The 24,663-nt window shown below is 36.3% G+C and overlaps 1 protein-coding gene across 1 annotated transcript in view; it reads right to left on the minus strand.

Moving 5' to 3' along the window:
• Positions 1-22,770, minus strand: part of LOC120318208 (anoctamin-5-like) — a gene marked incomplete at its 3' end in the record, with an annotated part of 39,659 nt that extends 16,889 nt beyond the window's left edge. The window contains exons 1-4 of the mRNA XM_039365619.1: positions 22,705-22,770; positions 17,110-17,157; positions 14,020-14,064; positions 11,160-11,273 (exon numbers count right to left, since the gene is read on the minus strand). The remainder of the gene's footprint in view (positions 1-11,159; positions 11,274-14,019; positions 14,065-17,109; positions 17,158-22,704) is intronic.
• Between the last annotated feature and the right edge of the window lie 1,893 nt (positions 22,771-24,663).

A 24,663-nucleotide genomic window follows, 5' to 3' on the forward strand; every position in this document is an offset into this window, starting at 1 on the left:
ACAAATTAAAATTATTCTATTTCCCTAGACAATGGGATTGTCTAGATTGCAGATACCATAGCTATTACTTCATTTAGTAGAGTAGAATTATAACTTTGTTGTCACTTTAAATATACATTAATATATTAAAATAAGATTCTATTGCATACAACTCTCAAAGGGTAATCAGCTCCAATATACACTGCATAAACATGACAATGACAATAATGATGATGATGATGATAATAATAATAATAATAATAATAATAATAATAATAATAATAATAATAATAATAATAATACACATATATGACCCAGAGAAACAACACAGTCTAGTTTGGATGTATACATAACAATCTAAAATAGTCCTGGAAATGTGAGTCTCGGATACTCTTATTTAAAACTAGAAACACGGATCACCAAGACTAAAAATGTTTTAGTCTTGGTGATCCGTGTTTTTAGTTTTAAATATACATAACAATAGATGATTTGTGAGTGAGAATTTTTTTGTTTATTAGCTTCTATTTGGGAGGGAATAAACCAGGGCTGTCAATAATGGCTTTTTTGAATTCTTGTAAACTCCTGCCTGTGAAATCAGTGATACTATCTAACCATCTTAGGGGTTTTTTTGCAAGTCCTTTTTTCAACTGATTTTGATTTTTCCAACCATTCCAAGCATCTTCTCCAAAAAGTCTTGCTTCCACATTATGCGTCCAAAATATTTTATTTACTCATCCTTCATATAAGCTGTTTTTATTTCAGTGTTGAATTATTTGCACTTGTTATCCAAAATACTATTTAGCACCAGAATCCAGTCATTTTCCTTCTTTAGCCTTTCTGTGGTCAGCTTTCACAGCCATATGTTATAGCTGAAAAGAGGATGGCATTGACAATATTTGCCTTCAATGGCAATTGAAAGTCTCTTTACTTTAATAGCTTATACAAATTTGTCAGTCTTTCTCTCAAGAAGCATATTATTTAATGGTTACTATTCCTGTGGGGTTTGGAGCCCAGAAAATACTTCTTCACCTATTTTTACCAGATTGGTATTTCCACTTGTCAGATAAGAGTTCTTTTTTAAAAATAATGATTGGCTTTGGCACTCTCAATATTCAACATTTAACAACCGTGTTACTAAATTATCAAATGCAGTGATTCACTCAACGACCGTGTCAAGAAAAGTGGTAAAATGGGGCTAAACTCTCTTAACAAACGTCTCGCTTAGCAACATAAATTTTGAGCTTAATTGTGGTCGTAAGTCGAGGATAACCTGTATAAGGAAGAGGGGTTTTTTTCCAGTGGGATGTTGCTAAGCAGTGAGTTTATTGGATGCAGAAAGATGGAAAAATCCGGCACTGCCCACAACGGAGGAAAGTTCGTGAAAATGCTGCGATGGCTGAATTGGCTGCTCGGTTTGGAGAAAAGGCATTCTGTAAGTCTTCCTCGCTTCTAGCCAGCAAAGTAAGATCGATATTTATAAAGATATTATTGGCAGACCTGAAATACAATTTTAATTCCAACTTCCATTTCTAGTCCAGCATTTCTGTATATAAAATATATAAGATAAGAATATACTACTTTCACATATTGGTTTCACATTATAAATAAATTTATTACAGATTTTCAGCAATAAAAACTAAAACTGAAAAAAGAATAAAAAGAAAAAATAAAAAGTAAAAAAAAATAAACTTTACTATTAGAATAAAATAAAGAAAAAGAAAAGAAACCTATAGTGATTTTCCCCTTCATCACAAGTATAAATAATTTCAGTTATTTATCATCTTCTCTTAAAATGCAAGAATGAATATATATACATACATACATACATACATACATACATACATACATACATATATATATACCGTATTTTCCGGCATATAAGACGACTTTCTAAGACACAAAAACCTTCTTAAAAGTTGGGGGTCGTCTTATACGCCCAGTCGTCTTATATGCCGGAAAATACGGGTATTCTATTTTATTCCTTTACACATGTGGTTTGGTATATTACTCATCAAGTTTTCTCTCCCCCCCTCACTCAAAAAGAGTCCTTGATTGGTAGAGTGGCAGTGGGAAGAGCAATTAAACTCTAAGCTGTTTGTTTCAGCAATCCGTCCCTGCGGCTCACCTCCACCACGCGTGTGGTTTGCAGCTGCTTTTTGCTAACTTGAAGTCACAGGCTGATAAATGCCTGGGGGTCTCAATCTGTCTCCTCGCTGCTTCGCACTTTCCGAGCTGGAGATCAGGGTGGGAGGGAAGGATTGGAGGGAGAGGGAGGAGGGAAAGGAGGGTGTGTGTGTGTGTGTGCGCGCGCGCTTCTCCTCGCTGCTTTCTGAGCTGGGAAGGATTGGAGGAAGAGGGAAAGGAGGCCACGCCCACGCACACACACACACACAGGCTTTGCATTTTCCGAGCTGGAAATTGAGCTGGGAAGGAAGGATTGGAGGGAGAAAGGAGGCGTGCGTGCGTGCGTGCTTACTGGAAATCAATAGCCATTTTTACAGTACTGCACAAAAATTACTTTTTCCTTATCTCACTCCTTAATTTTCATTAATGTGCCATGAATAGCCAATGCAGATATGCATGCTTCAGCAGGTGAATCATTTTGTACAGAAATCAGCAAGGTTTAAATAAGTTAAAAATTACAACAAGCAACTACTGAAATATCTGTCAGCGCGTCCTCTTCGGTGCCCAGAAAAGAGCCGACAAACAGGAATGAATGACAAGCGAATGGCCTTTAATCCATACAGCAACAAAGTTAGCACTGGGAGTGAGTTGCTCCCAGTGCTTTACATAGGCTCCCACTTGCTGTTCCCACCCCCACCCCCCGCCCGGCAAACCAGCATCTGGCCTGTGGTGAATAAAAGCAATTAGCAGAGGCGTCACCCCCCCCTCCGCTTGACGTGCCATTCTCTCCATGGCGTTCCAGGAAACAGAGTAAGGCAAGTTCCTCTTTCCCTTGCTGTCTCTCATTGTGCTCCCTGTCCCTAAGTGTCTCTGGCAGTCTGGTGTGCACGTGCACACACACACACACACACACACACTTCTCCTCGCTGCTTTGCACTTTCTGAGCTGGAAATCAGGGTGGGGGGAAGGATTGGAGGGAGAGGGAAGAGGGAAAGGAGGCCACGCGCGCGCGCGCACACACACACACACTTCTCCTCGCTGCTTTGCACTTTCTGAGCTGGAAATCAGGGTGGGGGGGAAGGATTGGAGGGAGAGGGAAGAGGGAAAGGAGGCCACGCGCACGCACACACATACACACACTTCTCGCTGCTTTGCACTTTCTGAGCTGGAAATCAGGGTGGGGGGGAAGGATTGGAGGGAGAGGGAAGAGGGAAAGGAGGGTGTGTGTGTGTGTGTGTGCGCGCACGCTTCTCCTCGCTGCTTTCTGAGCTGGGAAGGATTGGAAGGAGAGGGAAGAGGGAAAGGAGGCATGTGTGTGTGTGCACGCGCGCGCATGTGGGATGGAAGACCAAGAGGAGGAGATCCAGTCTCCGGAGATCCCGGTGCGCAGCCCGGGGGAGTCGCATGCATGCCACACACACGCACACACACGCTCAGCACTGGCATAAAAGGGCGCCTGCGGAGGAGAGAATACTGTACTCATTTGGGCTTACAGGTGGCCAATGAGAACTCAGAAAACTTCGCTCCCTTTCCTCCCTCCCTCTCCCCTTCTTCAGCGAAAGGGTGTATTAGCATGTCCATTTTTTCCCTAGGGCATATAAGAGGACAGGGAGGGCTGGGCAGGCAGGGAGAGCTGACCCACCCAATCCAACCAGGCTTTGTATACAACAACAAGCCAATCACCGGTAAGGTACATCGCTTGCCAGTGATAAGGTATATCGCTTGCCATGATTGGCTGGTTGTTGTATACTGGGTACGTACCGGTACAGTACAGCACCAGTATCTGTACCAGTTCATACAGTAGAGCACCAGTACATACAGTACTGTATACAAATGTCCAACAGTCAAGATGCCATCATGGCTCCACCAGCAAGAAGAAGGAAATATGAAGCCAGTTTCAAACTTAAAGTTGTAAACTTTGCCATGGAACATAATAACTGCGCTGCTGCAAGACAATATGGAGTAACAGAAAAGATGGTTCGGGACTGGAAAGCAAATGAAAAAGCATTAAAGAGTATGGCAAGGGGTAAGTGTGCATTAAGAAGAGGCACCCCACATTGGCCAGAACTTGAAAAACATGTAGCAGACATGGTGAATGAGCATCGCCAAAATGGTTATGTAGTGACACGAAATAAAATATGTTTGTCTGCACTTCAGTGGGCCAAATCTAACCCAGATCACAGCAACAGATTTAAGGCCACTGTATCTTGGTGTACTAGATTCTTGAAAAGGCATAATATGGTACTGAGGCAAAAGACAAAAATGGCACACAAATTACCTGCAGATCTTGATAGCAAAGTAATTAGTTTCCATCGATACGTAATACAACAGCGCATTAAACATGGCTATGCGTTAAGTAGTATTGGAAATATGGATGAAACTCCAATGAATTTTGATATGGTTGGAAATAAAACTGTCCATCAAAAAGGTGAAAAAACAATTTTAATTAAAACAACAGGACATGAGAAGTCCAGTTTTACAGTGGTACTAGGATGCACAGCTGATGGTGCCAAACTGAGACCAATGATTATTTTTAAAAGAAAACAATGCCGAAACTCAAGTTCCCTGTTGGTTGTTTTGTACATGTGAATGAAAAAGGCTGGATGGATGAAGAAGGGGTAAAGCTATGGCTTGATAATGTATGGAGCAGGCGACCAGGTGGACTTCTTCAAAAACGTAGTCTACTGGTGTGGGATATGTTCAGGGCTCATTTAACTCCCAGCACCAAGCAGAGGCTTGCAAGAATAAACACAGATGCGGCAGTTATTCCTGCAGGATTGACATCGTTGGTACAGCCACTGGATGTGTGCCTAAACAAGCCATTTAAAGATCGCATTCGAGAACAGTGGAATGAATGGATGGTTAGCGGCGAAAAGTCATTCACAAAAGGAGGAAACATGCGTGCTCCACAGTTGGATGTTTTGTGCAAGTTTGTCATAAAAGCCTGGAATGATATTGATGCAGAAACAGTAATCAAGTCTTTCAAGAAGTGTGGCATATCAAATTCATTAGATGGTATGGAGGATGACTACTTGTGGCAAGATGAAGAGGAAGCTGAAGCTGAGACCACACCATCTGATACGGAATTCGATCCATATGATGACTGCCTTACAAATGTACCACAAGATGTCATTGATATTTTTATGATATCAGATGATGAACAGGATGATTTTGAAGGCTTTTAAAGGGAAACTGTCACGCAAGCAAAACCTGTAAAAATAGCTTGCAGTTATGATGGGCGTTGCTGACTCGCCAGGGACTTGCCCGGCACTTGCTCTTTCTATTGTTTTTTATCTTCCTCCTATCATCATCAGTTCAGTTTGGTTGACAGCTTAGAAAACAAACAGCATGGCAGCTCCCATGGTTTTATTGTCTTATCCTTCCTTTCAGCTTTAGAGTGAATTAGGAAAAGTTTAATCCACTTGCACTGTTTTATGTTTATATGTTTGATGACAGCCTTATGTTTATAAATGACAGTTTTTCTGCTAAGTACCTGCATGTCATAAGCATTTGAATTAAAATTACCATATTGAAATCAAATCTGATGTTTTTTAATTTTTATTTGGTGTGCGTTGGAAGAGGGGTAGTCTTATACGGTGAGTATAGCCCAAACTCTATATTTTAACTGGAAAAGTTGGGGGTCGTCTTATACGCCCAGTCGTCTTATACGCCGGAAAATACGGGTATATTCCTAGAAGCACGAAGCCGAAAGCACCAGCCTGAAGATGACAAATGAGACTTCGTCGAAACGTCGCCAAGACACTTCCAATTTTACGTGGGAGAAAACCCGAATAACCAAAGACCTACATACAAACACCCGCGAAAACCTCAGAAAACATATATATATATGCCTGTATATTTGCTCCACACATGCACTATATATATATCTCCCATATCATATCTTTTTTCTATAAACAAATCCATAAACATTGTCATTTCAATCCTGATGTCAGCAAAAGTCTATTAAGGGTTACAACACTTAACATCTATTTTAGCCCTGATGACATAAACCAATATTATATTCTTCCTAACAATTTTTTTTTTTGGTCCCTTCTCTCAAAATTCTTCAAAATTTTAACAATCCTCTTTTGCCAATCCAATATAGGAAAATTATCCAGGTCACTCTCTTAGTTCGTTATTTGTATAAACTTTCAATTACTAAGCTATCAGCCAGTTTCTATTGTATCTCTAGTATAACTTCTTTTTCTATGTGATTCTTGTAGCCTACCATTTTTAAATCCACTTTGAAATCAGTCTCAATCATGCCATACTTGTTCCTCTTCCATAACATTTTTAAACCATTTTTATCTACAGAAGTAGATATTCTTCAAATTAACTTCTGAGTCTCTTGTTCCAAAATATCCAAAATTAAAACATTTTGCTTCATTCTGTATTAGTAAGTTGACTTTGAATATTCTTCTCCTTTAACTGTAATATTCTAGTATCTTCTAATGCCCAATTTTTAAAGGTGTACCTTGTTTTTAATTCAAAACAAAACATTTTCAACAGGAAGGTTTCTTATAATCAATTCCAAATATTTCAAATTTATCTGGATCTTTAGTCTGTTCATAACTTTGTAAAATCAGTTTTAATAATCTTTTTGTCATTTATTTCTATAATGAAATGTGGAAATGACCTTGGGAGATAGAATGGAAGGAGGAAATGGTGCCTAGGGAATGATCAGCTAAGAGAGGGCAAACCCTCAGCTGCATTACAGGCAGATAAAGGAACCTCCCTAACTTATCAGGCTATTAAAAAAAATAAGATTGTTGTCAACCTTTCCAGGTAGACCAGATAAGAAACATGACCAGATTCTCTAATTCTATTTTATTGTAAGGCTCTATTAACAGAATCTTGCAAGACTAACAGTGCAAACAGGGCAAAACTCCCATTGCCCTTTTTACAGCCTGATAAGTTATGAAGGTCATAATCCAGACATTGGAGGAGAACAAGATAAAACAAACTATGGGGAAACACAACTGAAGAGTGCAGTTGTATTTCTAGAAAGAGTGCAGAGAAGAGCAACAAAGATGATTAGGGGACTGGAGGCTAAAACATATAAGGAACGGTTGCTGGAATTGGGTGTGTCTAGTTTAATGAAGAGAAGGACATGATAGTAGTGTTCCAGTATCTCAGGGGCTGCCACAAAGAAGAGGGAGTCAAGCTATTCTCCAAAGCACCTGAAGGCAGGACAAGAAGGAATGGATAGAAACTAATCAAGGAGAGAAGCAACCTAGAACTAAGGAGAAACTTCCTGACAGTTAAAACAATTAACCAGTGGAACAACCTGCCTCCAGAAGCAGTGAATGCTCCAACTGGAAGTTTTTAAGAGGAGACTGGACAGCCATTTGTCTGAAATGGTATAGGGTTTCCTGCCTGAGCAGGGGGTTGGACTAGAAGACGTCCAAGTGTTATTTTATTGTATTATAGAGTTCAGGGGGCTACCAGCTTGCAACAAAAGCCAGAGCAACCTGATGTGTTTATGCATTGCATATAAAAAGATCAGAATCATGAGTGATGGCAAGGCAGTTTTTCCTCTATAAAAATGGTAACTGGGGATCAACAGTTTGGCAGGAATCCTGTCTGTGCTGTGATTCTAATTCATCCCCAATTCCAATTTAACACAAGTACAATGTGTTAAATAGATGCCAATTTATAATAAAATGTAGATTAGCTCTAGACAATTGGGAATAGAACTTTTCCTTCCAGGACAGATGTTAGATTGCAAAGTCAGGAAGACCTTGCATAGCCATTAGGCATATGCAAAATGGTTCCAATGTGTTTCAGATGCAGCTATCAAAGGTAACCCTCTTTTGCACTTGAAACAAAGAATTTTCTGCCTTAGGAAGCACTGAGATGGGATCACTTCTCAGTCCATATGCTACCCATATATAGAAAATCATTGTGGGACTAAGACATTTCTAAACTGAAATAGTATAGTTACACTAAATCAATAATGAAAAGGTACCCTTCTGTTTTTAGACCTGTTTTGATGGAATGATTCAGTTGAATCCCCTTCAAGCTGAATAATTCCATAAAAGTATGAAACAAAATTAGTGGCCACCTACTGCTGTTATAGTTATATGCTCACTTTAAATGCATATGTGGATTCAGAGGTCCTTCAAAAATTGTACTGTTGGAACACCCCCCCCCCCATTTAAATACATTGCCAATGAGAAATAAACTTCATAACTCTGAAGGAATCTATTTGTTGAAAGATTGCAAAACTTATTTCTAATTTTTAAAAACTATTTTTTGAAACTAATTTTTCCTTCCCATGTTTTTCTCCTTTGGAGACAAAATGGCTAAGCATACTGTATCAAAGTAAAAGGTTGCCTTCATTAAGCATATTAAAGTAAAAAGGCATAGAGTATAGCTTTGAAATCCAGTCATTTTAAGAATGGTCTTTTCAAATTGCACACATAGACTTTTTCTAACTGTAAAACAGTTTGCACAAAGTAACAAATAGATATGTAAAAAAAAAATGGCCAGCAAGTTGTTCACATATCAAATCTTGGGCAAATTGCTAAAGTACTGTACATTATCTTGTTTTTCTTAATCCAACTTGGTTCAGATATGCTTTTGGGTAAATGCTTAACCTCCTGAGCTTTGTTCCCCAAATTTTTTTACTCATGTGTTCAGCACAATATGTTTTTCCAGAAGCTTTTCAAAATTATTTAACTGTTCCCATAGCAGAATATGAATGTAAAATAAACTTCTAAAATATGCCCCCAGCATATATTTCTCCAAGAATGCTTTTATTCTTAATCTACAGAACATTGCCAAGTCTTGTGCTGCCAAAATATAGTACAGTACAGAACAAAAATATATTGGAAAAGATTTTATGGAAAATAAATACATTACATAAATGTTTTCTCACCAATTAAGTAATTAATTAGATAAATTCTAAACCTTATGAAACATTCTTTTTTGGGATTCTGAAAAGCCCTTAAGATTTGGCTATGGTGGAACCAGAGACCTATTTAGATGATTCCACTCATGAATCACAATCTGTGTTCCTACTCTCTCAGGAATTGTAATTTTAACTTTTATGATATTTTAATATCAATTTCGTATTTACATTTTTCATCTGATGTCTGCCACCCAAAGTTACCTTTTGTGAGATGGACAGCTATATAAAATTCATAAATAACCATTTCTTCCCCTAAGATAGCTTGCAAAATCAAAAAAAATACACAATCCAACTATAAAACAAAGAAAAATCAACAATTAAAGAAATAGACAACTGATAAGAGATGGCTTTAAAAAACAAACATGGATATTTGATCTAGGAGGAATTATTTTTAACTTTAATTTTTAACGAAACCGCAGTTTCCTTACGAACAGGTAGGCCAGCATTTCTCGGTCTCCAGTAATAGTTCTGGGAGTATGGACCTCAACACTCAGAATTCTCATCAGTGGTCATGTTAGCTATGGAATTCTGGCAGTTGAAGTTCCTGACTGAGGAAAAGACCTTAATGAATAAGTTTTTTTTGTTTAATTATATCATCCTATATTTATATACAGTTTGAATGAAGATAAAATATTAATATATACAGGAAAAAGAAAAGAAAACTTTACATTGGGTATATTTATTTTTCCACATGATTGTATGTGCAAGATGCTTCCATATTGTAGAAAGTTTATAGGGTACATCAGTTTTGAAACTAAACAAGATGCTATCTCTCTTAAAACAGAAGCATAATTATAACAAGAGGTATAATCATCATCATCATCATCATCCAGTCTGAACATCTGGCTGACTGTGCGATGATCCATAATAATAATAATAATAATAATAATAATAATAATAATAATAATAATAATAATAGAGTTGGAGGGACCTTGGAGGTCATCTAGTCCAACCCCCTGCTCAGGCAGGAAACCCTATACCATTTCCGACAAATAGCTGTCCAGTCTCTTAAAAACTTCCAGTGTTGGAGCATTCACTGCTTCTGGAGATAGGTTGTTTCACTGATTAATTGTTCTAATTACGGAAGTTTCTCCTTAGTTCTAGGTTGCTTCTTTCTTTGGTTAGTTTCCATCTGTTGCTTCTTGTTCTGCCTTCAGGTGCTTTAGAGAATAGTTTGACTCACTCTTCTTTGTGGCAGCCCCTGAGATATAATTAAATGTACTATTCCATGCTAACTAATGTACAAAATGTCATTATTCCCATAGGAAACATAAGAAAAAGAAAAATAATTAGGAGGAAAATACTATGGATATTTTTTTTACTTTGTCTTAAAATGAAAAAAAATAATCCTATTAGATCAAACTGAAATCAAATAGATCTATTTGATTTTCTATATTATGAGTACAGATGCCTTTGAGAAGCAGTTGGTCAGAAAACTGAAAAGCTCCTGAGAGCATGAAGTAACTATGACTTATGTGTCTGGTATTTGAATGATTTTTCCAACTATACAAACTGTATTCATACACACACAGGGAATTTTTCCCCCCATACGACTAGTAATTACTTTGTTTCCCTATCCTGATGTTGCCCGGTGTTCTGGACTTCAATAATCCTTAGCCAGGGAAACATATTTGAGGATACCAGGTAAGAGAAAGCTATCAGAAACTGCAGAAGCATCTTTCAGCCACAGGAAATCTTAGGGGCTGAAAAAAGTGTCACAAAATACAATACATCAGGTTGAAGTACTGTTAACATGAAGCATCTTGTCTAGATGAAGGGCATTGCCTTGCATAGTCTATAAGAGAGCGCTCAAGCCTGCAAGCAGTGATGTAAACTTTGGCAGGGAAAAAAAGAATCTAGCTTTCTTTTCTTGCATGCAGCACAACTAGTATTATCAAACATAATTTATTTTAACATTACATCAACAACAACTTTAGAAAAAAAAACTGATCCTGGTTTGTAGAGATGAAAAAGAATTATTTTCTTTGTAAAGAGCACCCATTAGAATTGTGTCATGACAGGGCAGGAACAGAACTCAAGAGTAAAATACAATCAAAACTTGTACATAGTCTTTATATCAGGTTGCTGGCATATAAAAAAGCAAAATTATGTCCTAAATTTAGAAGTAATAAAAGGTGCTTACCAATTTTTTTTCTCCATCAATTTTTGGGTCATCCACATAAGTAAGTACAAAGTCTATTCTCCGTTTACCATCTCTGAAGAAAACAGAATCCTTGCTTTGATGTCTCTTATCAATCTAGATAGAACAGAAAGCATCACTATATCAGCATCCATTGTACATATATTAAATATCCTTATGTATCTAAGTTTTTTCAAACTTTCAGGAAAAGACTACGGTCAAATAAGGTTTAAATAACATTTATTTTCAGACAGATATTTGCAACACAGTTACAAAATATTTTTCTTATATTTGCATAGCCAAACACTGACATGACTGACTTTCTTCATAAATAAGCAAGCACAAATGCAGAGACGTTTGCCACAATAAAGTCACTCTGTTATAAAGATATTTATTAAACAGTAACATCTGAAGCCTACACTATGACTCACACATTCACCATAGAGTAAAGAAGCTAGTCAACATACATTTGAACGAGGACACAGAGTTGCTACTTTGAAATGCTCTTTTATGTTGCCAAAGTATTTTAGTCCAGTGCAATTTTGTACATTTTACTGTATAGATGATAAAGTGACAACATGTGAAAGCAGAAAGCATAAAAGCAGCTTTGAAAATAAAGAGTAAGTGCTATAATATTATAGTTTAGGAAAACAAGATGTGCAGAAATGAAATCTACCTGACTGCAAATTTTATGGGAATAAAAAGTATTTACAGTTGCACAGGTCTGATATTGTTTGTTTGTTTTTAAATATATTTCTTACTTTCAAAAAGTGATTAGTAGCAATCACACTGTAATAAATTTGGGTAAACTCCCCCTTTGTAATTTACTTGCTATTTCTGAACTTCAAAAGGAGATTTCTGGGACTTTCTAAATAAAATAAAATAAAACTAAAAACAATACAAAACAAAATCCTAAGAAAACTTTAAGGGAAAAAATCCCCATGATCATGTGATCAAAATTCAGATGCATGGCAACCAGTTCATATTTATGACCATTGCTGTGTCCCAGGATCAACTCTTGCAACCTTCTGGGACAGGTTCAGGGTCTTGCAATAATTGGAAGTATAAACAGGGAGAAGGAAAGATTCAGTTAAAGACTTTTTGTTGAGTATATTCAATGTAGTGCCAAGGTGCTGGCTATACACCAGAAGAGCGTGAGTTCTAGTCCTGCCTTGTGCATGAAATTGGCTGGGTTAGGCACTCTCTCTCAGTCCCACTGAGGAATAAAGATAGCAAACTTTGGAGGTTTCCATTTTGAATTCCTTCAGAACTAAATTTGGAGAATCCAAATGGTTCAGACAATGAGTTATTTATTCCAAAGGGTTGAACAATGTGATGGAATGTGCAGTTGGAAGAGTGGGAATAGGGGAATCTCAGCATTTGCACCATAGCTTCCTAGTCTATGGAGATTCTCAGTCATCCAGGTCATAGTTATTCCAAAGATGCTTTTTCACGAGGTAACTGGACTTTCTTGTTTTTCTTTGAAGACGTTTCACTTCTCATCCAAGAAGCTTCTTCAACTCTGACTGGATGGTGGGGAATGGAAAGATTATACTACTGCAGACAGCTGTTCATTTGCATTCTTCTAGTAAGTTGTTGATGCTACTTGGAGCTTATCTGTATCTTCAGGGTCACCTGAGTAGTGCAAATGGGTGTGGAGCCTTCTTGGAATTATTGAAAGGACTGTGTTGTAGACTAGAGATAGATGATGTCATATCCCTCCCCCTCTGTTGAGAGAGGGATGTTCAATTTTGACACAGATGGCCTCTTTGACCCCTCTTTCAAACCAGTGGGATCTATGTCAAAATTGAACAGCCCTCTTTCAACAGAGGGGGAGGGATACGACATCATCTATCTCCAGTCTACAACACAGTCCTTTCAATAGTTCCAAGAAGGCTCCAGGTAACATTAACGACTCGCTAAAAGAATGCAAATGAACAGCTGTCTGCAGGAGTATAAATCTTTCCATTCCCCACCATCCAATAAGAGCTGAGGAAGCTTGGGTGAGAAGCGAAATGTCTTCAAAGTAAAACAAGAAAGCCCAATTGCCTTGTGAAAAAGCATCTCTGGGATAACTACGACCAGGACAACTGAGAATCTCCATAGACTGGGAAGCTATGGTGTGAATGCTGAGATTCCCCTATTCCCACTCTTCCAACTGCATATTCCATCACATCGTTCAACCCTTTGGAATAAATGACTCATTATTTTCTGATTCTCCACAATTCTATAATACTTCTTTGGATGCTAATAAAAATGGTGTGCTGACTTCATTCTTAAGGGTACCAATGTCATGGTTTATCTAAAAGCATCATGTTAGTGTTTTTTTTCCATTAGGCTAGGGGTAAGATAAAATAATCTTTAAAGGTTCTTGCAGCCCTTCTACCCTTTGATCATGTTTGAATAAATATAAGGCACTTACCCTATGTATAAGAGAGCACCACTATAAGGCTGAGTATAGGCTACAGAAGAATTGGATTCACAACCTCATATTTGTTATCTAAGTGATTTATACCTATTTTTAAAATGCTAGACTTTACTAAATAGCATTTTATGTCAAGAATTATTCCAATGCAACATTTTTTTCAATTGTCAAAATAAATTTAGCAATTAAAAAGTTATAACATAAAGCTGCTTCATATCTTTCAATGAAACAGGAGCTATATAGACAGCTCTAGGATCGTTATCTTTTGACAGATACTGAATTCTCTCTAAGTGTGTATGATTTATATTTATCTGTTTAAGGTACAGGCTAAAATTCATTACTTCATCTTGTTCCCTATTAAAGAGAGACATCACATAATGAAGCTTGTTATCATTGCAGCCATCCAGGTGTTAGTGGTACAACTTGTCAATGGTTTACCCTGAGACGTCGTTTCAGGAACAGATTGAATCTCCTTCCAGACTTCTGGAATAACCAACAGGGTGTTAACATATGAGCAAACTCTCTTTTTTTTTAAAAAAAACACCTAACTCTACAACTTTGTATGATCGGGGATTGAAGTAATTTCCCCAGATTATTGAATAACTTTACAATCTGAAGGAAACGAAGGGGCAAGAAATGCCTATATTAGGTCTTCAAGAAAGCCTTCTACAAGCTGTTGTCCTCCAAATATGCTAGAAATGAAACTGCCAGAATTTGCAGTCCTGCTATTTTGGAATGCTTCAACAAATCTGTAGGAAATAAAAGGCGTTGTAATATTCAGAATAGCCATCCACAGCCTCCTTAGGAGATGTAGAGTCATTGTTTTCATAACCCTTTCATATTTATTATTCATGGATAGAAGTTACCAGCTTGGATTCAACTGGTGGTGTTATAACAAGAATGAATGATGTTCTGCCAGAAGAATGGACATTGACTTTTGAGGACCCACATTTGTACTTATAGACTTCCCGAATTACTTATTATACCTTTATATTAAGTTAAAGAAAGTTATATAAGAAGTTGGTTTCTTAACAAATATAAGACTCGTTTTATGATCCTATCCAGATTAAATATTTTGTAATTAATCCATACAACAAAGAACAATATTCATTCAGAGCTATATAATAATATTCTTGTTACCAACATGGAGAAGTTATATTCTTCAGAGCTAGTTTCCGTGTTTTTAGAGTTATGAGATAATGCAAGGTTAGTCACATATTATGTCCTTTGTCTTATAGGGTAAGTCTTATTTTATTCCTGACCTTAGTTTTCATCAAAATGTAATATTATTAAATACTTGGCCTTTCTTTATCCATAAATCTGAAATAAGCTATAATGTGTACCTTGCTACATTTATCAATATTTAGTGTAAAGTGGCTTTAACTTCTGAGGCAACAGAAACAAAAATCTGATTTAGGAGATGGAATCTGATCTTGGATAAATCTCCATTTATCTCTCAGTAACTTCAATGGCTGCTTTTTTTCTACCCTGGAATGAGAAAACTCTGAAAAATGTGGCAGGGTTTGAAAGTCTAGAGCAATTGAAGGTAGAGAGACTGAAGGAGTCACATGCTGCCAAATCTCTGCTGTGAGGAGATATGATTCATTTATTTGTTTTTCAAAGGAAAAAAATAGTAGAAAAAAAAAGCAAATGCTATTTGTTTCTCCACATGTACGTTGCCAGTATATTACTAGAAGGGTGATAGGTTCATCAGGTTTTTTTTCAGTTGTAGTCTCATATATACTTATCTAAAAATAGGTCCTACTGTACTCCAAGAAATTTTATTCTGCGCAAACATGCATATTATTGCATTGCTATGAAACAAGTATATAGTTATGATCAGAATTATGAAAATCCAGCACTTAGTACAATTGCAGAGGGCAATAGAGAGCATCTTGAGGATTTTAGATTCTGTCTTTAAGTAAAGTCAGCCTTAAGCAAAAGGTGGATTGTCAATGTCCAGTGAAAACTCAGAAATGAATATTTTAATATTGTACTGTCCTTTGTGCCTCTCCTATAAGATAAAATGCCATTGTATTATTTTTGCAATACAAGAGACTTCTCACTAACATAATAAAATACGTCTTCCTAGATTAGGATCTTATATTTTAAAAAAAATGTCAACACACATCACACATTAATATCATTTTATATCACACACACACACACATACACACAAAATGGGGCATTTTTGTGCTGTTTTGTCTCTCAATATTTTTCAAGATATTAGAATATAAACCAGAAGAATATAAATGTTCCTATTACACTTTTGAAAAAAGCACTGCATAGTTTAATTATTTTGCTACATAAAAAGTTATATAAACCTTAATAAAAAACCAACATGGTTTTTTACTAATAAAAGGTTTTCACCAGCCTTTCAAATATAGATTCATAAAGAGAACACAAACACGGATTAAATTGCTTTTTAAGATTTACTTTCATTTTCTTTCAATATTATTATACTTTTCACCATATAATATTTTAAGGCAGTAATAGAAAAACTCTGCTCCCACATCAAAACTATGAGTTATATCAATGCACCAAAAGACCCATGGCAAAAGTTAGTAATAGAAAATATATATTACCAAGATATTACCCATGTGAGGAGCTGAAGAAGTATTATATCAGAATTAATTACATTTAAATTACTTCTAAAAGAAAGAAATATACATTTTAGGTCTATTTTCTGAATACATTGAGGTAATCAAAACAGATACAATTTTATCCTGCTTTTGCTCATTAGAAATTATTTACTTTCTAAGAGTAAGCTATATTATACTTGTTTGGCCTTCAGCTTTAAAACTATTCCACTCAGAATCCCCCTGCCCCAAAATATAAACTTGATCCTTCACTGCAACTTACAGGGAAGTGATGTACAAGTAGTTTACTTAGAGAGTGCATGCAATTTTTCACTGCTGTAGAAATAAATGTGGTGTTAATAAACAAGCCAAAGATCTGTTAAAAAAGACTCCAGACCCTTAATGTAAACTCATTCCAAAGCAAAATCAAACACTAAAAAGAAAAAAAGAAAAGAAAAATAAAAACCTTTCCAGTTTTCAGTATTAGGTAGACTTTTCAAAGATGTTTATTTTTTGTATACAAGTATACATTTAGTGATTTTTTTTCCAAAAATCTTCCAGTGGAAAATATTAGAGGATTATAGCTTTGGTGAGGCAATCAGTAGTATTTAAGCAATAACCCCTTACAAAACTATTATTTCAGAAATGTAGAAACCTACAAACTGGTTTACTTAACCTCTAACCTTTCATTCATGTCGGAACTATATTTTCTCATATAACTGGGAATTTTTATAATTGCAATTCAAATCTTCTCCAGCCACACTGAAGAAATCAGGTGTTCAAAAAACACCTGAATTTTGAAATGTAAATTTTATTCTTTGAAAGAAAACTGGAAAAATCTTTTTTTCTCTCTCTCTTTCTCTCTCTTTCTTTTGCTGCACTTTGGCAAACGGAGAGCACAATACCATTCATGCAGGAATATATAACCACTTCCCCTGTAGCTGCTTACCCCTTGAAGGTCAGAGATGAGCACTGTGGTCTCAGTGGTACTTAGGCCCTGCCAGTGGCATCATGGAAAAATATAATGCTGTTAGTGTGGTGCAAAAGCAGCAGGATGCTTATAAAAATGCAGCAACCATAAAACTCTGTGGCATTTTTTGGTTTGTTGTTTATGGTTCAAAGCTGTGATGAATGATTCCCAGTTTAATTCTTAAAACAACTATGGATCACTTAAGCCATTTGTCATCTTTTAAGTATTTAGACTAGATAGGAATCTACTAATAACTTATGTTTGACATGGATTTTCTCTACTTTGTCAAACATTTAGGATTATAATTTTAAAAGCTTGCTATATAAAGAATGACTCAATAATACATTTTGGATGCGATTAAAAAGTATTGACATGGCATTTTTGAGCTCTTTAAATATTCTTACACAAATTTGTTTCATTTAGATATTCAATGTTCAGGTCTAGCAGTCTCTGGAATACAATCCATATTACCCTATAAAACAGAAACCTAATGCAGGTTTCAAGAAGATGTTGAATTCAATACAATAAAGTTATTTACATAATTTAGTGCCAATGCTGCTATAGCACTTAAACATAACAAAGTGAATTACATTGATAAGTGATGTTGGCACATTAAGAAAAAAGGGAACAAATGCTTGAGGTATTAGTTTTAAATATAAATAGGGGAACTGAAACAATCGCCTAGATATATTAACTTCATGAATATGTATTGGGGAATGATTATTTTTTTTATTAAACATGCATTTTCTTTTAGTGTTCTTTAGCAAAAATTAAACTAGACCTATGTTATTAGTGCGTGATTAGTTTGAAAAACCCTTAAATAAATGAACATCTCTGTACTTTCACAAATTTCCTTAAAATAAAAGCAGAGAATTTGTTGTAAAAAGCAAAGTATACATATTTAGTAATCTATCAGAACTAATTTGAGCAACACCACTTACATTGTCATAAGTATTATGAATAAAATGTGTTCTCCTAATGATATTTCCATAATTTATCTTGTAGGCCATATAACTTGCTGTCCATAAACTAGAATTAAAGAGCTAGAAATTTCTGATCTTTTAACACTATTATAAATGTGTATCCAGCCTTTATAGCCAAAAGCTATCCAATCTTGCTGTCCAATTCCCACTGCCTTATCCCGACGCTTCACTTATCCACCTTAAAATAAAGCCATTCACATTTCCTCATCTGCTTCCAATCCTCCTCCATTGTCTATCCCAAATTAAAACATGTCAAATCTGCTCCCCTACTTTTGCCATCTTCTCTTACTATCCTTCACTGCAAACACCAATTTCCACCTACCACAATCTTCACTGATTTGAATCCTTTCTTTTTTCTATCTTGATCTTTTCCTTGCCTCCCATCTCTATTTTTATTTCACTCCTTTTTCCCACATCTTACTATGAGCACTGATTTTGTTTCCCTTTCCTAACTTCTGTAGATTAATCTGATTGAAACTTCAGTATAGTTTTTTTTTGTTGTTTTTAGTATCTAGAATATAATATTTGAAAATTAATTCAAATCTTGCCTGATCTTTATGTTCTCTTAGGAAATTTCAAGACAGTAAGTATGAAGTCTGGTGAGACATTCAAAAAGTCAATAGTTAAAATATTAACAAAAGTATTTAACTTTGGTAGTTCAAAACTTTACCAAATCGCACTGTGACTTCTAAGTCTGAAAAGTTGTGAATTAAGGAAACAAATGAGATGTACAAGTTGACTTATGTTAATTATTTATATAAAAATATGTGTACAATCTGAGATGTTTAAAGTTTTTTCCCTTCCATTTTTATCCACATTTATATAAATGTATTTTTTTATATTTTGATTTGTTTTAGAATTATATAATTTATATTATATTCTAGTTGATAAATCCTTCTATTAATATCATTTTCCATAGCCCTGAATGTAAAGAATGTACATAAGCAAATATGCAAATCAAAGAAATTTCTATTAAGTAGTTCCAAAATAAAACAGTAAATTTTAATCTCAGGGCATGCTGATGAATGTATACTATGGGAAAGAGACTGTCTGGCTAATATAGCGGTTAATGTTAGAGAAAGTTGGGCCTCTTCAAAAGTTATCCCCATTTCCATATGTAAATTCTGCATCAAAATATGGAATTTAACTTGTAAAGAGAATCGGATCAAGGTGCACGACAGAACTATGCTGTTTGCAGGGGATAATATTAGCTACTATTTTTCTCTTTGCCTTCAAGATCAAGTCAATTTTCTTTTCAGACTCTGTTTAAAGCAAGTTAGGAAATACATAGTTCCATTTCTATAGTTGGAAATTCAAATAGATTTAGGTTGATTTAAAAAGCAGTCCTATTTTTGAAAGTTGGTGAAAGTTAAGATAACAAAGAGGTTGCTTCCTATGGCAGGAAAAGAGTTGAGGCTGTTTCTAATGATATTTGCATAGGGAGAAAGCTATTATTATTATTATTATTGGATCATTGCACAGTCAGCCAGATGTTCAGACTGGATTTGGCATTTTGTCTACCTATCGAGTCCTTACCCAGGACCTGGGATAGGCAGATGTGGATGTTTGATGGTTATTGTTTATTATTATTATTATTATTATTATTATTATTATATTATTATTATTATTATTATTATTATGGATCATCGCACAGTCAGCCAGATGTTCAGACTGGATTTGGCATTTTGTCTACCTATCGAGTCCTTACCCAGGACCTGGGATAGGCAGATGTGGATGTTTGATGGTATTACAGATATCGTCGCAGGATGGAAGCAGTTCCTAGTAAGGCCGCCTTTTGCAATTGACTAATAGCGAATTTGTCAATGCCAATGGTGTTCAAGTGGTGCTCCAGTTGTTTTGGGATTGCACCCAAGGAGCTTATGACTATTGGTATAATTATTATTATTATTATTATTATTATTATATTATATTATTATTATTATTATTATTATCATTCATCGCACAGTCAGCCAGATGTTCAGACTGGATTTGGCATTTTGTCTACCTATCGAGTCCTTACCCAGGACCTGGGATAGGCAGATGTGGATGTTTGATGGTATTACAGGTATCGTCGCAGGATGGAAGCAGTTCCTAATAAGGCCGCCTTTTGCAATTGACTAATAGCGAATTTGTCAATGCCAATGGTGTTCAAGTGGTGCTCCAGTTGTTTTGGGATTGCACCCAAGGAGCCTATGACTATTGGTACTACCCTTGCTTGCTTTTGCCACAGTCTTTCTATTTCTATTTGTAGGTCTTTGTATTTTGTTATCTTCTCCAGTTCTTTCTCTTCTATTCTGCTGTCTCCAGGCACTGCCACGTCCACTATCCAGACTTTTTTGTCTTTCTTATCGACAATTGTTAAGTCTGGGGTGTTATGTTGCAGGTGCTTGTCTGTTTGAATTCTGAAGTCCCAGAGCAGTTTAATTTTATCATTTTCTATGACTTTCTCTATTTTATGATCCCACCAGTTTTTGCTTACAGGCAAATGATATTTTTTGCAGATCTTCCAATGCACCATTGTTGCTACTTTGTCATGCCGCTGCTTGTAATCAGTCTGTGCAATCTTCTTGCAACAGCTTACCAAGTGGTCCACTGTTTCTTCAGCTTCTTTGCATAGGCGGCACTTACTGTCTGTTGCTGTCTTCTCAATTTTGACTTTGTATGCATTTGTCCTTAAGGCTTGGTCTTGTGCAGCCAGAATTAGTCCCTCGGTCTCTTTCTTCAATTTTCCTGCTCTTAGCCATTGCCAGGTTTTATTATTATCTGCTTTCCCAGCTATTTTTTTCATGTATTGGCCATGTAGTGCTTTGTCTTCCCATGCCTCTATTCTGTTCTTCATTTGGTCTTTCTTGTAGGCCAGTTTGGTCTCTCCAGTAGTTAGTAAGCCTTCCTGATATACTAATTTCAGTGCATCTTCATCATTGTTCTTCAGATATTCTTCCAAAGCCATTTATTATTATTATTATCGATCATCGCACAGTCAGCCAGATGTTCAGACTGGATTTGGCATTTTGTCTACCTATCGAGTCCTTACCCAGGACCTGGGATAGGCAGATGTGGATGTTTGATGGTATTACAGATATCGTCGCAGGATGGAAGCAGTTCCTAATAAGGCCGCCTTTTGCAATTGACTAATAGCGAATTTGTCAATGCCAATGGTGTTCAAGTGGTGCTCCAGTTGTTTTGGGATTGCACCCAAGGAGCCTATGACTATTGGTACTACCCTTGCTTGCTTTTGCCACAGTCTTTCTATTTCTATGTGTAGGTCTTTGTATTTTGTTATCTTCTCCAGTTCTTTCTCTTCTATTCTGCTGTCTCCAGGCACTGCCACGTCCACTATCCAGACTTTTTTGTCTTTCTTATTATTATTATTATTATTATTATTATTATTATTATTATTATTATCTCACTAACTCTTACAAGTGGAATTGTCTGAAATGGGAAGTTCATAGACAGGTATGAACAGGAACGGAACACACAAGAACTGGTTTCTCCTTAAAAGAGATACCCAGTCCAGGCTAAATGATCCCATTCCAAAACAACCTGGAGAAAAAAAAATAAAAAAAATCCTATTATAGTTAATGGGAGGTGAGGTTGCCAGTCTGTTTTTTAATATATCTGATAGAGATAAATAATGAAAATGCACCCACTGTCATTTTCTACTCAGGTAAGTGAACGTTGGTATAATTTGGCCAAGGTGTTAGTGCTGTTTTTAAATTCTCTATGGAACTAATCTAAGGATGCCTTAAAAGTAACATAAATATATGAGAATTGATGGAATGGATATTATTTAACAAGTTAAAAATGCTGTGTTTAGTACACACTTATATGATTGACTTAACTTAAAAGGAAAATAAATTAACTCAAATTAATGGAAATAATGGTAAAATGAACATGAGGCACACACATTCCCAAACTGGAAAGAAAAAATCATTAGCTATCAAATGTTGAAAATAAATACAATATTGCAAATGGTTAGCAATGAAACAGCTGAACATCATTACAGGTCATCTACCCCCATTAATGATGTTTTTAAAGTACAACTTAGTACTTCAGAACTCATTCTGGGATAAAATTTAGATCCCTTATTGAACTATGGACACTTAGTACTGATACCAACAATTAACTTGATATTATTTTCAATCAGATATGCATGTACGATTTCATTCTGACAAACTGTGGGGAGTAATAATAATAATAAAATATATTTTAAAACAGTTCTGCTCAATATGGTCTCTTCCAGATGTATTGGCTTGGAATTGAAAGAACTGGAATCTTTTTTTGAAAGCAGAAGATTATGAATGGCTGCTTATCAGTATGGCTACTGCTAGATTGCAGACTGCTAATTACATTTTACTTGAAAGTCAACAAATATAAAATTCTGCAGGGCCACAACCAGCAAGAATTGACAATCTTATTATCATAAATGTATGTTTAAATAGTATTTTTAAAATAAATAATAATTAAAAAACATACAAATTTGGTTTGGAAGGGTAAGGTTTGGCAATATTTATAGTTATCTCAAGTAATTTCCATCAATAATATCCAATCTCATTTTATAAAACCATTTATATCCACAGTTAAAGCTTACCTCAGAATTGCTAGGAAATTCTGATTCTGTATTTGATGTAGTTTCAAACAAAGGTCCATTACTTTCTTCTCCTGAACAATATATAAAAAAAGTATGTTTACTTCTCATGTTTCCTATTTTAAATATTGTTTTCATTTGCTTATATAAGACATATAAACACACACAAAAACTCTTGATCTTAAATGTATTAAAATACTAAGCAAGCAAACATCATCCAGTTTTGCAACATTATTCAAATAATGCAACAGTAAAAGGGATTAAATTTAAACTTTACAAATTTCAAATGCCTATGAAAAGGTCTACACACTTACCATCTTTTACTTATTTTAAGTTGAGCTGCATACAAGTTTAATAAATTAGAATTATTATTATTAATAATTATTATTAATGACTGGGACAAAAATGGTAAGTTAATGTCCCTGGTAAAATATTCTGTAACCAGATACTAAGAAGTCATTCTCTGAAACAACCAATAACAAGTTCACCTTTAGGACTGAAACAGGTATCATCCAGACATCATCAATTATAAAAATATCACTGGAAGAATCTGCTTTCATTTCTGATTAGTCCCAGATTTTAGCAACTATATTCTACGAGTCCACAATAACCCAGAAGCAGCAGCATACAAATGTCAATATAAAACAAAAGGAATAATGAAATTCTTAACCCACTATATTATTACATACTAAGCCAGATCAATGTACAAAACCACTCATTCAGTAAATGAACTCATGATGGCACTGAATGACTGGTACCTATGACTGGTCCTCATACTTACATTGGTGGCAGCATATCCGTGGTCATGTAAATGTGATCTGGGCAATTGTATGCTGGCTCACAACTATGACATTGCAACATCCTGTCATCATGTGATTGCCATTTGCAACCTTCTTTTCCTACCCAAAAAGGCAATGGGAAGGCAGCAGGAGGTCACAAATGGTGACCATATGACGTTCTCACTTAACAACATGGGATTCGCTTAATAATGGCAACCAGAAATGCCAGAACCTCCACTGCACTGCTTTATACCCACATTGCTTAGTGACAGAAATTCCAGTTCTAATTACATTTGTTAAATGAGGACTAGCTGTAGCTTGTTGTTCAGAGCAATCAATACAGTTCAGTTAGCTTAATACTGCATATACCAGTGGTTCTCACCCTTCCTATTGCCGCGACCCTTTAATACAGTTCATGTTGTGTTGACCCCCAACCCTAAGGGCTCTCCAAACACGCATCAATGACGCCCACTCACCCTCCGCGCCCGGGGCTCAGCGTGCATCACCTGTCCTCACCTCACTTCTGAAGGTTGCCAGCCTGCCTGGCTCCAGCTGGCTGGGGAGGGAGGGCAGGAAGACTGCTCCACCGGCTCTGCCCAGCCTGGTTGGAGAAGCGCCCAGGCAGGGAGAGAGAGAGGGAGAGAGAGAGAGAGCGCCAAGAGGGTGACAGCGTCGGCAGAGCTTAGTTCAGCCTCCTCAGCAGAAAGGGCCACAAAGCAGCGCAGCCTCCCTTACGAGATGCTCGATGGAAACGAATCCGGTGCTGCAACGGCCCCCAGCTCGAAGCCGTGCAGAGACGGATAGAGGAGCGGTGTCTCAGTTCCTAAGACCATCGGAGATATGTGTCACGACCCACAGGTTGAGAACCACTGGCATATACTAACTTGTGTATACAGATAGTCTTTGACTTACAATGGAAATTGGGACCAGACTTTCCAGACTAAGTCCCTACAGTCCTAGTTGTCATTGTTAACTGAATCCCACAGCTGTTAGGTGAGGCAATTTTCTGGCACCTTCCCACAACCAAAGTCAGTGGGGAAGCTGGTACAAAGTTGTATGTCTCAGGCCCATAGGTAGGCAAGTGGATATTGCTAGGTAAGGGAGGGAGGGAGGGGCTGTAAGGCAGAATGCATGAAACATGCAGTGAGAATCAGGGAAGGTGCAAGGGAGGATTGGGGAGAAT

This window comes from Crotalus tigris, unplaced genomic scaffold (assembly GCF_016545835.1).
Source record: "Crotalus tigris isolate CLP2741 ecotype Arizona unplaced genomic scaffold, ASM1654583v1 scf7180000020136.56479, whole genome shotgun sequence".
NCBI classification, from domain to species: Eukaryota; Metazoa; Chordata; class Lepidosauria; order Squamata; family Viperidae; genus Crotalus; species Crotalus tigris.